Genomic DNA, 13,419 nt, shown 5'->3' with positions numbered 1-13,419 from the left:
ATGATTTGTTTCAGTACCTAACCATCCTCACAGTTAGAAATTTCTCCCTAATTTATTCTTGGTTGCAATTTCAGCCCTGTCATAGGCCCCAGCTGTTTTCCCTACCCCTTACAAGCTCAGCAGAGATTATCTCCCCTTAACTTAGTTTCCTCCCAAGATTAAGCACTTCCCAATGAACAAGCTACCTTGTCATTGCTGGGTTTCTCTCTGATGCCTGAGGGAGGACAGCAGTTGTATAAGAAAGCACAGCAGTTCAGATGTTTGTTGAGAAAGCCTTGAGTGGCATTACATAAGAACTCCAGGAGATGGCAGTACAATCACTTGCTAACTATCTGGTTAAGGGGAACCTCATCACATAATACTATTTCATCTTGATTATTTCTTGAATTATTTCAGTTACCAATATTTTATCAGTCTTTCAGCACCCTTTCTCAGAATAGACGTGCAAGTCAGAGGAGAGCACTGCAGTGAATGCAGGCTAAGAAAACTCAAATACACTGAGGGCATTTGAATCCAGATACAAACTTTCCTGTCTCTTTCCTGTTTCTCTTTTATTTCTTTAAGGACCTTGGATTGCAACATCTGGGAAAGTCAAATCCAGATCTAAACTTTGTGATTTTGTAATCTAACCACCAGGTAGGGGATGCTGCAGGATGCTTCAAGAACATGTAGACAAAACATCTTCTGAAAGGTACCACAGATACTTGGAGTCATTGCGATTGTGAATGCTACATTGGTGAATGGAAGGAGCAATACCAGAAAGAAACAGGTTGGATAAAGGTAATCAGGAAGCATATGACCAACTAATCCTATTTTTAGCCAATGAGAATTGGAGCAAATTCTTTTTGGGTTTTTTTAATCAAGTTTTTATGGCTGGATAGAAAATTGCAAGGAACAAATTTTATGAGGGAACACTAACACGATAGCGATTACAAATATGAGGGGGAATGCGTATCTGCAGAAATCTAACAAAAATTTGTAGGGTCATACATGTTAGGGTTGGAAGGGACCTCAGTAGGTCATCGAGTCCAACCCCCTGCCCCGGGCAGGAAAGAGTGCTGGGGTCAGATGACCCTGGCTAGGTGCTTGTCCAGTCTCCTCTTGAAGACCCCCAGGGTAGGGGAGAGCACCACCTCCCTTGGAAGCCTCGCTTGGAAGCCTCAGTGTTCCTAAGCGAGGTGCACGACAAGTCTCTCACTGGGGTTGTAGAGGCAGCAGCAAGGCGCCAGACTACCAAGCGTAGACCCTGAGATGGTGCAGAGTCACTTGGAAGAACTGGATGACTTTAAGTCGGCAGGCCCGGATGAGCTCCATCCAAGGGTGCTGAAGGCACCGGCCGACATCATTGCAGAGCCACTGGCGGGAATATTTGAACACTCGTGGCGCGTGGGCCAAGTCCCAGACGACTGGAAAAGGGCCAATGTGGTCCCCATTTTCAAGAAGGGAAGGAAGGAGGACCCGGGCAACTATAGGCCAGTCAGTCTCGCCTCCATCCTCGGCAAAATCTTTGAAAAAATTATCAAGGCTCACATTTGTGAGAGCCCGACAGGACAAATTATGCTGAGGGGAAACCAGGACGGGTCCATGGCAGGCAGATCGTGCCTGACTAATCTAGTCTCTTTTTATGACCAGGTTACGACACGCCTGGATACAGGAGTAGGGGTGGATGTCGTATACTTAGACTTCAGGAAGGCCTTTGATACAGTATCCCACCCCATACTGGTGAACAAGCTAAGAGGCTGTGACTTGGATGACTACACAGTCCGGTGGGTGGCGAATTGGCTGGAGGGTCGCACCCAGAGAGTCGTGGTGGATGGGTCGGTTTTGACCTGGAAGGATGTGGGCAGTGGCGTCCCGCAGGGCTCGGTCCTTGGACCGATACTCTTTAATGTCTTCATCAGCGACTTGGACGAGGGAGTCAAATGTACTCTGTCCAAGTTTGCAGATGACACAAAGCTATGGGGAGAAGTGGACACGCCGGAAGGCAGGGAACAGCTGCAAGCAGACCTGGACAGGTTGAACAAGTAGGCAGAAAACAACAGAATGCAATTCAATAAGGAGAAATGCAAAGTGCTGCACCTAGGGAGGAAAAATGTCCAGCACACCTACAGCCTAGGGAATGACCTGCTGGGTGGCACAGAAGTGGAAAGGGATCTTGGAGTCCTAGTGGACTCCCAGATGAACATGAGTCGGCAGTGTGACGAAGCCATCAGAAAAGCCAATGGCACTTTATCGTGCATCAGCAGATGCATGACAAATAGATCCAAGGAGATGATACTTCCCCTCTATCGGGCGCTGGTCAGACCGCAGTTGGAGTACTGCGTGCAATTCTGGGTGCTGCATTTCAAGAGGGATGTGGATAACCTGGAGAGAGTCCAGAGAAGGGCCGCTCATATGGTTAAGGGCTTGCAGACCAAGCCCTACGAGGAGAGACTAGAGAACCTGGACCTTTTCAGCCTCTGCAAGAGAAGGTTGAGAGGCGACCTTGTGGCTGCCTATAAGTTCATCACAGGGGCACAGAAGGGAATTGGTGAGGTTTTATTCACCAAGGTGCCCCCGGGGGGTTACAAGAAACAATGGCCACAAGCTAGCAGAGAGCAGATTTAGATTGGACATTAGGAAGAACTTCTTCACAGTTCGAGTGGCCAAGGTCTGGAATGGGCTCCCAAGGGAGGTGGTGCTCTCCTCTACCCTGGGGGTCTTCAAGAGGAGGTTAGATAAGCATCTAGCTGGGGTCATCTAGACCCAGCACTCTTTCCTGCCTATCCAGGGGGTCGGACTCGATGATCTATTGAGGTCCCTTCCGACCCTAACATCTTTGAATCTATGAATTCCAGATTCTGGCAACCCTTACTGTGAAGAAGTTCTTCCTAATGTCCAACCTAAATCTGTTCTTCATCAATTTGTGGTCATTGTTCCTAGTTACTCCAGGGGGTGCCCTAGTAAATAGAGCATCTCCTATTCCCTACTGCCCTCCCCTGATGAATTTATAGGCAGCCACAAGATCTCTTCAGCTGAGAGGTGATCTAGGTCCCTCAGTCTCTCCTCGTAGGGCCTTACCTGCAGGCCTCTGACCATACAAGTGGCCTCCTCTGAACCCTCTCAAGATTCTCCGCATCCCTCTTGAAGTGCGGTGCCCAAAACTGAACACAGTACTCCAACTGCATAGAGGGGAAGCATCACCTCCCTGGACTTGTTCGTCATGCATCTGACAATGCATGATAAAGTGTGGTTAGCCTTGTTGATCACTCCAGCACACTGATGATTCATGTTCATCTTGGAATCAACTATGACTCCAAGATCCCTTTCCACTGCTGTGCTGCTGAGAAGGTCATCCCCCAGCCTGTAAGTGTGTTGGTGGTTCTTTTTGCCCAGGTGCAGCACTTTGCCCTTGTCTTTGTTGAATTGCATCCTATTTCATTCTGCCCATTTTTCCAACCTGTCCAGATCCATCTGGATCCGTTCGCTATCCTCTGGTGTGTTAATTTTGCCCCATAATTTAATATCATCTGCGAACTTGGACAGGGTGCTCTTTATGCCCTCATCCTAGTCACTGATGAAGACCTCCTTTACTAGGAACCTCCTACCCAGGATCAAGAGCTTGACCAGGAGTTTTCCAGGGAATTGGCTGAGGTCACATGCTCCCGGTGCATGGTTGTCATGGGAGACTTCAACTACCCAGACATCTCATGGGAAGAGCACTCGGCCAAATCCGAATGGTCGCAAAGCTTCCTCTTGTGCATGGAGGAGCTTTATCTGACTCAAGAAGTCTACAGGCTGACGAGAGGTAGAGCACTGCTCAACTTGGTACTGGTAACGGGGGATGACCTAATCAGCAACCTAACAAATAAAGGGAAGCTGGGTGACAGTGACCACGAGCTGATCACGTTCACCATCCGCTGTAAAGCTGGCAAGACAGTCAGCAATACAGAAGTCCTCAACTTCAAGAAAGCTCACTTTGACAACCTCAGGAGGCTTGTCATTGAGGCCCTAGATGCACAAGCAAAGTCTATCCCGTCTCAGAGGAAAGGCAGCAAAAGGACACAGCAGCCCCCTTGGCTCTCCAGGGAACTAGCATACCTTCTGCATCTAAAAAAAAAGATCTACAAAAGATGGAGGACTGGATCCACCTCCAAGGAGGAATACACTGCACTGGTCCAGACCTGCAGGGAGCGAACCAGGAAAGCCAAGGCTGCAACTGAAAGCCAACTAGCTGCAAGTATCAAGGACAATAAAAAGTCCTTTTTTAGATATGTGGGAAGCCGGAGGAAAAGCAAGGGTAACGGACCCCTGCTAAACCAGATGGGACAACTGATAACCAACGCCCAGGAAAAAGCCAACTTGCTAAGTGGGTACTTTGCGTCGGTTGTTTACCAGTCCCAAGGGATGCCCCTGCCCATTATCGGACGGAAAGGCCCGGGTGAGGGAGATTCCTTACCCTCCATCAATGCTGATCTTGTGAAGGAACACCTTGAGAGGCTGGACACCTTCAAGTCAGCTGGCCCAGACAGTTTACACCCCACGGTACTCGAGGAGCTGGCAAACATCATAGCTCAGCCCCTGACACAGATCTTCAAGAACTCCTGGCACTCTGGTGAAATGCCCGAAGACTGGAAGAAGGCCAACGTGGAGAATTGATGTCATATATCTTGACTTTAAAAAAGCCTTCGATCTGGTATCCCATGATCACCTCTTAGCAAAACTGGCCAACTGCAGCCTTGGCTTCACCACGATCCGCTGGCTAGGGAATTGGCTCCGTGGTCAGACCCAGAGGGTGGTGGTTGACGGAAGTCAATCGTCGTGGTGCCCTATGACCAGTGGGGTCCCTCAAGGCTCTGTCCTTGGGCCTATACTATTCAACATTTTCATTAATGATTGTGGACATTGGTGTCAGAAGCAGACTGGCCAAGTTCACTGATGACACCAAACTCTGGGATAAAGCATCCACACCTGAGGACAGGAGGGTGATCCAGGCAGACCTTGATAGGCTCAGGAAATGGGTGGACAAGAACCTGATGATGTTTAATACCAAAAAATGCAAGGTTCTCCACCTTAGGAAGAAAAACCCGCAACATGCTTATAGGCTTGGCAGTGCTACGCTGGCTAGCACTATGGACGAAAGGGACTTGGGGGTCATGATTGACCACAAGATGAACATGAGCCATCAATGTGATGCTGCAGCTAGTAAAGCGAGCAAAACACTGTTTTGCATCCATAGATGCTTCTCAAGCTAATCCCAGGACGTCATTCTCCCGTTGTACTCGGCCTTGGTGAGGCCGCAGCTGGAGTACTGCATCCAGTTTTGGGCTCCACAATTCGAAAAGGATGTGAAGAAGCTTGAGGGAGTGCAGAGGAGAGCCATGCACATGATCAGAGGTCAGGAAAAAAGACCTTATGATGAGAGGCTGAGAGCCATGGGACTCTTCAGCCTAGAAAAGCACAGGCTCAGAGGTGATCTGGTGGCTGCCTATAAGTTTATAAAGGGTGGTCACCAGGATCTGGGGGAACACCTGTTCACCAGAGCGCCCCAAGGGATGACACGGTCGAACAGTCACAAACCCCTCCATGACCATTTCAGGCTGGACATAAGGAAGAACTTCTTTACTGTCCGCACCCCCAAGGTCTAGAATAAACTGCCAGCAGAGGTGGTTCAAGCACCTACTTTGAACGCCTTCAAGAGAAATTTGGATGTTTATCTTGCTGGGATCCTATGACCCCTGCTAACTTCCTGCCCCTGAGGCAGAGGGCTGGACTTGAAGATCTTCCAAGGTTCCATCCAGCCCTAATGTCTATGAAATCTATGAAGACATTGAATAGCACCGGTCCAAGGACCAAGCCTTGGGGGACCCCACTGCCCACATCTTTCCAAGTCGATATTGAACTGTCCACCCCGGCTCTCTGGGTGCAACTCCTAAGCCAATTTGCCACCCACCTGACCGTGTAATTATCTACATCATAGCCTGTCAGTTTATTTACAAGAATGGAATGCGATACCGTATCAAAGGCCTTCTCAAAGTCTAGGTAGATGACATCTATCTTGACTCCTGCGTCTAAGCATTTTCTGACCTGGTCATAAAAAGAAACAAAGTTAGTCAGGCAGGATCTACTTGCAATGAACCCGTGGTGACTTCCTTTCAGCATTATTTCCCCTGCTAGGCTCCCACAAATGTGATCCTTAATGATTTTTTCCAGAGTTTTCCCAAGGATAGAGGTGAGACTAACTGGCCTATAGTTTCCTGGAACCTCCTCCCTTCCCTTCTTGAAAATAGGGACCATATTGGCCCTTTTCCAGTCCTCTGGGACCTGACCAGAGCACCATGAGTGCTCAAACAGCTGTGCCAGTAGCTCTGCTATGACAATGACCAATTCCTTCAGCACCCTTGGATGAAGAGTTGGTCAGATATTTGCCAGCGAAACAAAATTTCATTGGAAAATACTAATTTGTGGAACCCAGTATGTTTCTCCTAAAATATCTTGTTCAACAAACTTGCTGATCTTTGCCTAGATTCTCAGCAGATTGTCCCAGAGCTGGGGCAGGCAGGCATGCCACAGCCTCCAGGCTGTCTGCTGAAGATCTGGGAACCTGACAGTTTTGAGAAGCTACAAGTCTAACAAAAGCACAGCTCCTCACTCCTCGTGGCCAGAAGCCCTGAGAGCCCTAGCTTGAGCCTGGAAACCTAATCTAAACCAAAACCTAGTTTAACAAAACCCCCTGAAACTTACCACAATTAAGAAATCAGTTTCTCTGACACTTTTTATCTTACCCTAGGGATAATCTAACACTGCATTAAGATTCCTTTCAACTGATTTTGAAAGGCAAGACTACATCAATAAAATGCTCATGTTCAAATATCCCTGCCATTGATTTTGTCATTGGTATACAACACCAATCTTACTATACTTTGGCTTGGCTACTGATATCATTGGCAACTCAGTTAACTTCTCATGCCAAGATTTCCATTCAGTTTATTCCTACAGCAGTTATGCATCTTCCTAGCAGAAGGCATTGAGAAGAACACAAAGGCCTTAAAGTTGTGGACCAAAGTATATAGTGGGCTTGATCTTGGGCTTGATCTTGCACCCATCTTCATAGTGCAAAAACAAACCCATGTTCTTCAAACCTTTGGAAAATTTGATACAAGGAAGAAGATAAAAATAGATTACCTTAAGTGGAGCAGGGAAGTTACTGGAATGCTCTGTGTATGCAACAAATATGTGCTAGATGTTGGGGCAACCTAATATAATAAAGGTTAAGGGTGGACCCAGAAGGGTGCAGTGGTGCAGATGCACACCTCTTTCAGCCAATGCAGTGGAAGCCACAGCCAGGGACTTTTTTAAAGTCTCTGAATTGGGTAAGAATCCCCTCTATTTTCAATGGCACCTCCACTTGCCTTCTGCCAACCGTCCCTTACCCATCACTGCTGCTGTCCCTGACTGCCCTGGGAGTGGGGCTGAGCTGAAGGGAGGCTCCAGAACCTTTCCTGCCTGCTCTGTCTAGGGAGCTGGACTCAGATGGGAACAGCAGCAGCAACAGACAGGTTCCTCCTCTTGGCATGGTGCCCCCACGTGTTCCCTACTCAGGAGCAGGCGCAGGTTAAGGGAACTCTCCTGCTGTCACCAATGCTGTCTCTTCCCAAGCCTGGCTCCATGTGCAGACTGGCTGGCATGGGACAGAGGTGGCTCTGGGGAGCCTCTGCTCCCCCCAGGTCACCTGGAGACAGCTGCAATGGTGGGCATGGGAGCAGGGAAATGGGAGAGGATGGGGACATGCCACTGCACATACAGAGGAGAGGAGGGAGGAGGGAATATTGTTACCTGATTGAGGAACTTTAAAAAAAGACCCAGTTGCTGCTTCTATGGCAAAGCTTACCCTTGGAGAGGATGGTGAACGGAGGAGGGCTGTCATTTTTCCTATGGTTTAATAGGTTAATTTTAAAGCTTCTAAAAATGAATCAGCATTCTCCTGTAGCATTCTAATGTCTTTTGCTGTGGGAAGACTCAAATTGTCCACATTTCACCCATTCCTGATAAGATGATTTTTGCCCTACATCTGATGCAGCCAAATTTGGACAGTGCATTGTATTTGTTTGTTCCTACTTGTTTCTGAAACCCAGAAAAGTATTTCTTGGTGCTGACACCACTGATCTCTGCTGAAACCACAAGGCTCGTGATGCATTACGGTTTGTTTAGTGTTCCCATATTTTAGCATCCCTGTTTCTATATTGCAACTCCCATCCCATCGAGTATTGTTTTTCTTCCTTTGAATAGCAACAAAAGACATTTAAAAAAATAATTTTACGAGTCTGAATGGCTTTATACACCTATATGCTAGCTCTCCATTGCCTTTCAACTTCACACAGAACGCTACCATACAAGACAAGATACCCCAGCCACCAGCTTTCATGGTATGCATGCCACTTCTGGAAACAGTGTTCTTAGAACACTGAAGTATACTCACAACAGCTCAGCAAAGGGCAGCACTTACGTCCACTCCAAGGCTTGTGCAGAGTGGGAGCGAGTAGATGGGGTCATGCCTTCTGGCAGCACAGAGGAAGCCGAGTCAGGCACCAAATAGTCCCAGTGCAGAAAAGGTATAACTCTAGTCATGCTTGTCTCATGCTTTCCATCTACCTGCAGCAGAGGTCCAGCACATTTGTGCTTTATTGTTTACTGTCCTACTTTCAGATAGACTAGTCCTGGACATTGTATGTGATCAGTATGAAGCAGACATACAAAAATGGAAAGGTGAGAGGGGGCTTAGGGGAAAAATTAAGGATACAGGCTCTTTCCCTTCTCAGTCACAGATCAGAACTCAAGGCTGCTTGGTAACTCTCCCCCCCCCACTCCCCAAACTGATGACTATTCAGAAGGGGTTTGAACCTACATCTCTTTGACTCTCTAGCAGAGTGCTCTAATCACCATGCCACAAGTTAAGCATTTTCTAAACACTTCTCTAGTGTTCTCTTTGAAGCTGGTTTCCAGAATGCCAAGAGAGGGAGCTATGTGGAACCAAAGGAAGTGAAAAAGCCAAAAGTTGTATGGCTCAGTAAGATGGCTATGACCCTGCATAAGACAAGCTCCTAAATTCTAGCCTGCATCCTTGCTTCCCAGTGGGGGGTGAAACTTCCCCACTTACACAGCTCTCCAATTACTATAAATGCAGGGTACAGTGGCTCAGGTTCAAAAGCAGCACTAGAGAAGGGATTGGTTAATGACAAACTTGTGGCATGACTGGTTGAATAAGGTGCCAAAAAATCAGAGAAATGCAGGTTCAGCCTGGCTCTGGATAAGATGGGCTCCTGTCCCTTGGGCAAGGGCCCAAGCCACCCAGGTACTAAGACTAAAGCATAGGAGGGTTGTCTTCCTCCTCCATCCCTCCACCTGGGTTTAGCTCAGTTACACACCTACACATATGTGCCCAGCCAGCACATAGCCTGCTGACCATACTCACTCTATATATGTCCACAGTGCAGGGTAAGTGCTAAAAACACCAAGATGTGAGACTGGAAAACAGATATTTACATGCACAAAAGGAAATAACATTCTGCCCCAAAACAACTGTGCAGAACATGGAAACATTCTGAATTATTCTTATGAAAAAATATGCACAGAGAGCAACAACTAAACCAATGAATCTCAACCAGGGTGGCGTCCTGGGGTGTCTTGAGATCCTTTCAAGAGTGCTGTGGGGTGCTGCAGTATGCTAGCATTATTAGTTGTCCAAACATCATTCACAAAACAAACCTAGAGATTGCAAATAGAAATGCATAATATTAAAAACACTCTGACCTATTGTGGTCAGAAACACCTAGAAAGACATTATGTATAAGATGCAATTAACCTGTTAATTGCATCTTAATTAGTAACCCGGCCACATGTTCAGGCAATTAATGGCACCACAAAACCAGCCATTAAATGTGTGTAATATTTTGTGGCTGTTTTCCATCACATATTAAATTGAATGTATGGCAGCATCTTCCACCATGAAGCCTGATGCCAGCTGCATGGAAAGGCTTGGTACAGCTCCCCTAGCCCTGGGACTGCCCTTGAGTCTCCAGTGGCTCCTTTGTGGTCCCAAGGGTTAGACCAACAATCAGCAAAGTCTGGAACTGGCTCCAGTGTGGTCCTAAGGCTGATTGTTGGTCAGCCTTGGAACCACACTGGAGTCGGCAGGAATGACTGATGAGGTTTCAGGGCTGGGATTGATTGTGGGTCCCATCCCCAGGACCACACTGGATCACCAGGCAACTGGTTTTCAACCTGCCAGTACAAGGCAAGCCCAGGATCATGATCCCAGGGTTCCCTTACACTGGCAAGTGGTAGTGGCATGATTGGTATCTGATCCCCAATCCTACATGTGGCATGGCAGAAGGTGCAGTTGTTGAAATCAGAACAGATCCCATCACACCATTAAATGAATGTGAGCCAGGGGCCTGTTTGCAACAGAAGAATTGTTCCATTATTTTTCTGTGGTCAAACCATGAGTAAAAACTAAGAGTTAGCATTTTCTAAGGGGTTCCTTGCATCTAATGAAGGGTGCCTTGAGTCTAAAAAAGTTGAGAGCCACTGAACTAGAGAAGGGGACTCCTACAGCTTCCCTCTATAACAGGGTCTGGCAGGGAAGAAAGCTCACATTAATTTAGCATGTCTGTGACTGGAAATAAAGATCTGAGGCATAAGCAGACTGCAATAGCAGTACAGAATCTGAATCCAGGCCTGTTAGGCAAGAGAGACAGGTAGTACTGCAAGTATATACAGACCTATCAGCTTTGCTTCACCACGCTAAGTTAGGAACTCTCCATTTTCCAGCTGACTAAGGCTATTATGTTTTGAAAAAGCTGTTCTGTGCTGCTGCAGATTTGCTGATTGCCCAGCTCTCAGAGCAGGTAAGTCTCCAAAAAGGTTGCTAACTTCATTCAGACACACTGGAAGAGCTACAGTCAAGGATCTGATCTTAGCGCAAGAAAGCTGTAGTAAAAATTGGAGGCGTACCACAAGGAAGGGGAAGTCTCAAAAAGACTAAGAGGGCGTGTCTACACCAGACGCTTTACTGCACAGTAGAACTAATTACTGCAGAGTAAGCATCTACATGTCTACATGTTCAGATGCTTACTGCACAGTAACTGGCTCTAATCATGAGTAAATGTGCTACCTGAAAATGTAGGTAGCAAATTTACTTGAGATTAGTAACTGTGCAGTAGACCCCTGACCATGAGCAAATGTGCTCCTGGTCAGCTGGGCAGCAGGGAGTGGGAGACTGCTCCCTGTCCCCCGGAAGCAGCCTGCTGCCTGGGCACAGGGACAATGTCCCCTGGCTTCGCAGGGAGGTTCCAGACTCTGCTCTGCAGTCGCAGGCCCAGCGCTGGGAGAGCCTTATCTCCCAGCCCAGCCCAGGTCCTGTGACTGTGGGGCTTGGGCTCAGAAATAAGGATTTCCCAGCACCAACCCCACTACCAAGGAGCTGGCCAGGCTGGGAGATAAGGATCTCCCAGCTCAGGTCCCGCCATTGTGGGGCTGAGACTGGGAGATAAGGATTTCCCAGCCCCTGCTCCCCGATTGTGGAGTGGGGGCTGGGGGCTCCCTGTTGGTGTGGGATGGGGAGCCTGTTTCCTGCCCAGCTCCATGATTATGGGGCAGGGAACAGGCTCTCCAGTATGTTTCCCACCCAGCTTTGTGATTAAAGAGCTGGGCAGGTAACAAGATCTCCAGCCACTGTCCTGCAATTGCAAAGCAGGGTCTGCAAACTGTCCCGGTCAAGGGCAGATCCAAGCCCTGTGCCCCAATCGGGCAATCAAGGCATGGGGCTTGGAAAGACCTGCAAAAGCATGAAGGGGGACATTGTCCCCGCCCTGGCAGCAGGCAGCCCCAATGTCCCAGGCCCCTCTAGGAGACAGCTGTCTCCTGACCCAGTATTCCCTGCCAGCCCCTGGGCTAGCACCCCAAGGGAGCCTAGAGCTCCTCCTGGCTGCTGCAGGGGGGCAGGGAAGGGCCAGCAGGAGGCAGAAGCAGATTACTGCCATGAGCAGCCAATCTGCTCCTGACACCCTGCACATGTAGAAACCTACCCAGGAGCGTTTACTCGCAAGTAAACTGCTCCCAGATCAAATGCACATATAGACGCACCCAGAGAGGCCACACCTTATCATCCTCTATGCCACTCCTGGAGGCTAAAACCTGGGATTCCTGTTATTCCACTGAGTTTCCTTTTACTCAAGCCAATGAGCCAACATGTCCCAATTAATGTATAGGACCACAGGACTGCAAGGGACCTCCTGGGTAATTGAGTATAGTCTCAGACTATCCAGTATTCCATTGTCTTCATTCTCCTCACCCAAATGCTCCTCCACAATCCCATGTTTAAGTCTGCTTCACACTGATAAATAAGCAGCTACATTATGTAATCCTTCTCATAAAAGGATCAAACCCCATCTTAAAGCTAGCCTATTTTCCACCCATTACTCCTACTGGAAGGCTTCTCTAGAACCTCATTCCCGAGTGGTTGGAAACCCACTTCTAATTTCCACCTTAAATGTATTCATACTCAACTTACACCCATTGGTTTTTGTGCCAACTTCATCCATTAATTTCAGTTCTTTTTCCCCCATCCGGTCTTTTCCCCTTCACTTTACTACTTAAGAACACAAACTCTTCCAGGATTCTCTTGTGAAACTTCATTCCCTTTCTCTTTTAGTTGCTTGCATTATTAGGATCCATGAAAAGTGGCTAGAAACAGCCCTAGGAAGACTAGACATTAATAACTGCAGTGCAATCTTTGACCTCTCCTTTTATATGAGCTTGAATCCTGAGCGCTGACAAAGGTAAATGGATAAAAGGCTGCAAGTGTTTGAAAAAAACAGTGCTAAGGAAAATACTTGATACAGTACAAAAAAAGCATATGGAGGAGAAGACACAATCAAGAACTTCTGGACCCTTGCAAAAGACCTGATGTCTTGATCAAGATAAGAGTGCAGAGAATAAAATGAGCTGGATGTACCATGAAAACCAATGAGAGAAGGCATATGAGGAAGAATTTGGAGGTGGAGGGTATCAGACCTTGAGGTAGACAAAGGCAATGATGGGAAGATAATGTAAAAACTAGTCTGGAAGGAACAAAAAGTTACTGCAAGGTGGAAGAAGACTGTGTGAGTTAGGAGGAAGTGAAAGGCAGTTGAAGACCAGAGGGAGAAAGAAAGAGTCCAGCCTTCAGTGCACCCAGGTGTGAAAGAGCCAGAAGTGCACAGGCCAGGGGCAGACCTGGGGGGCAGGGGAGTGCACTGGTGCAGGCAGGGAAATACCATGACCACTAAGGTGCTTTTCCTAGTTGTAGGGGAAAACCACTTCCTTGACACTGAGGTCATGTATAGTTAGCCTCCCACTTAAGATCTTGGCTTTATGCCAACTGTCTGGAAATGGAAGACT

This window comes from Alligator mississippiensis, chromosome 3 (assembly GCF_030867095.1).
Source record: "Alligator mississippiensis isolate rAllMis1 chromosome 3, rAllMis1, whole genome shotgun sequence".
Classification (NCBI taxonomy): Eukaryota; Metazoa; Chordata; order Crocodylia; family Alligatoridae; genus Alligator; species Alligator mississippiensis.
The sequence above is the reverse complement of the archived record's forward strand: the minus strand, read 5'-3'. Positions refer to the sequence as shown.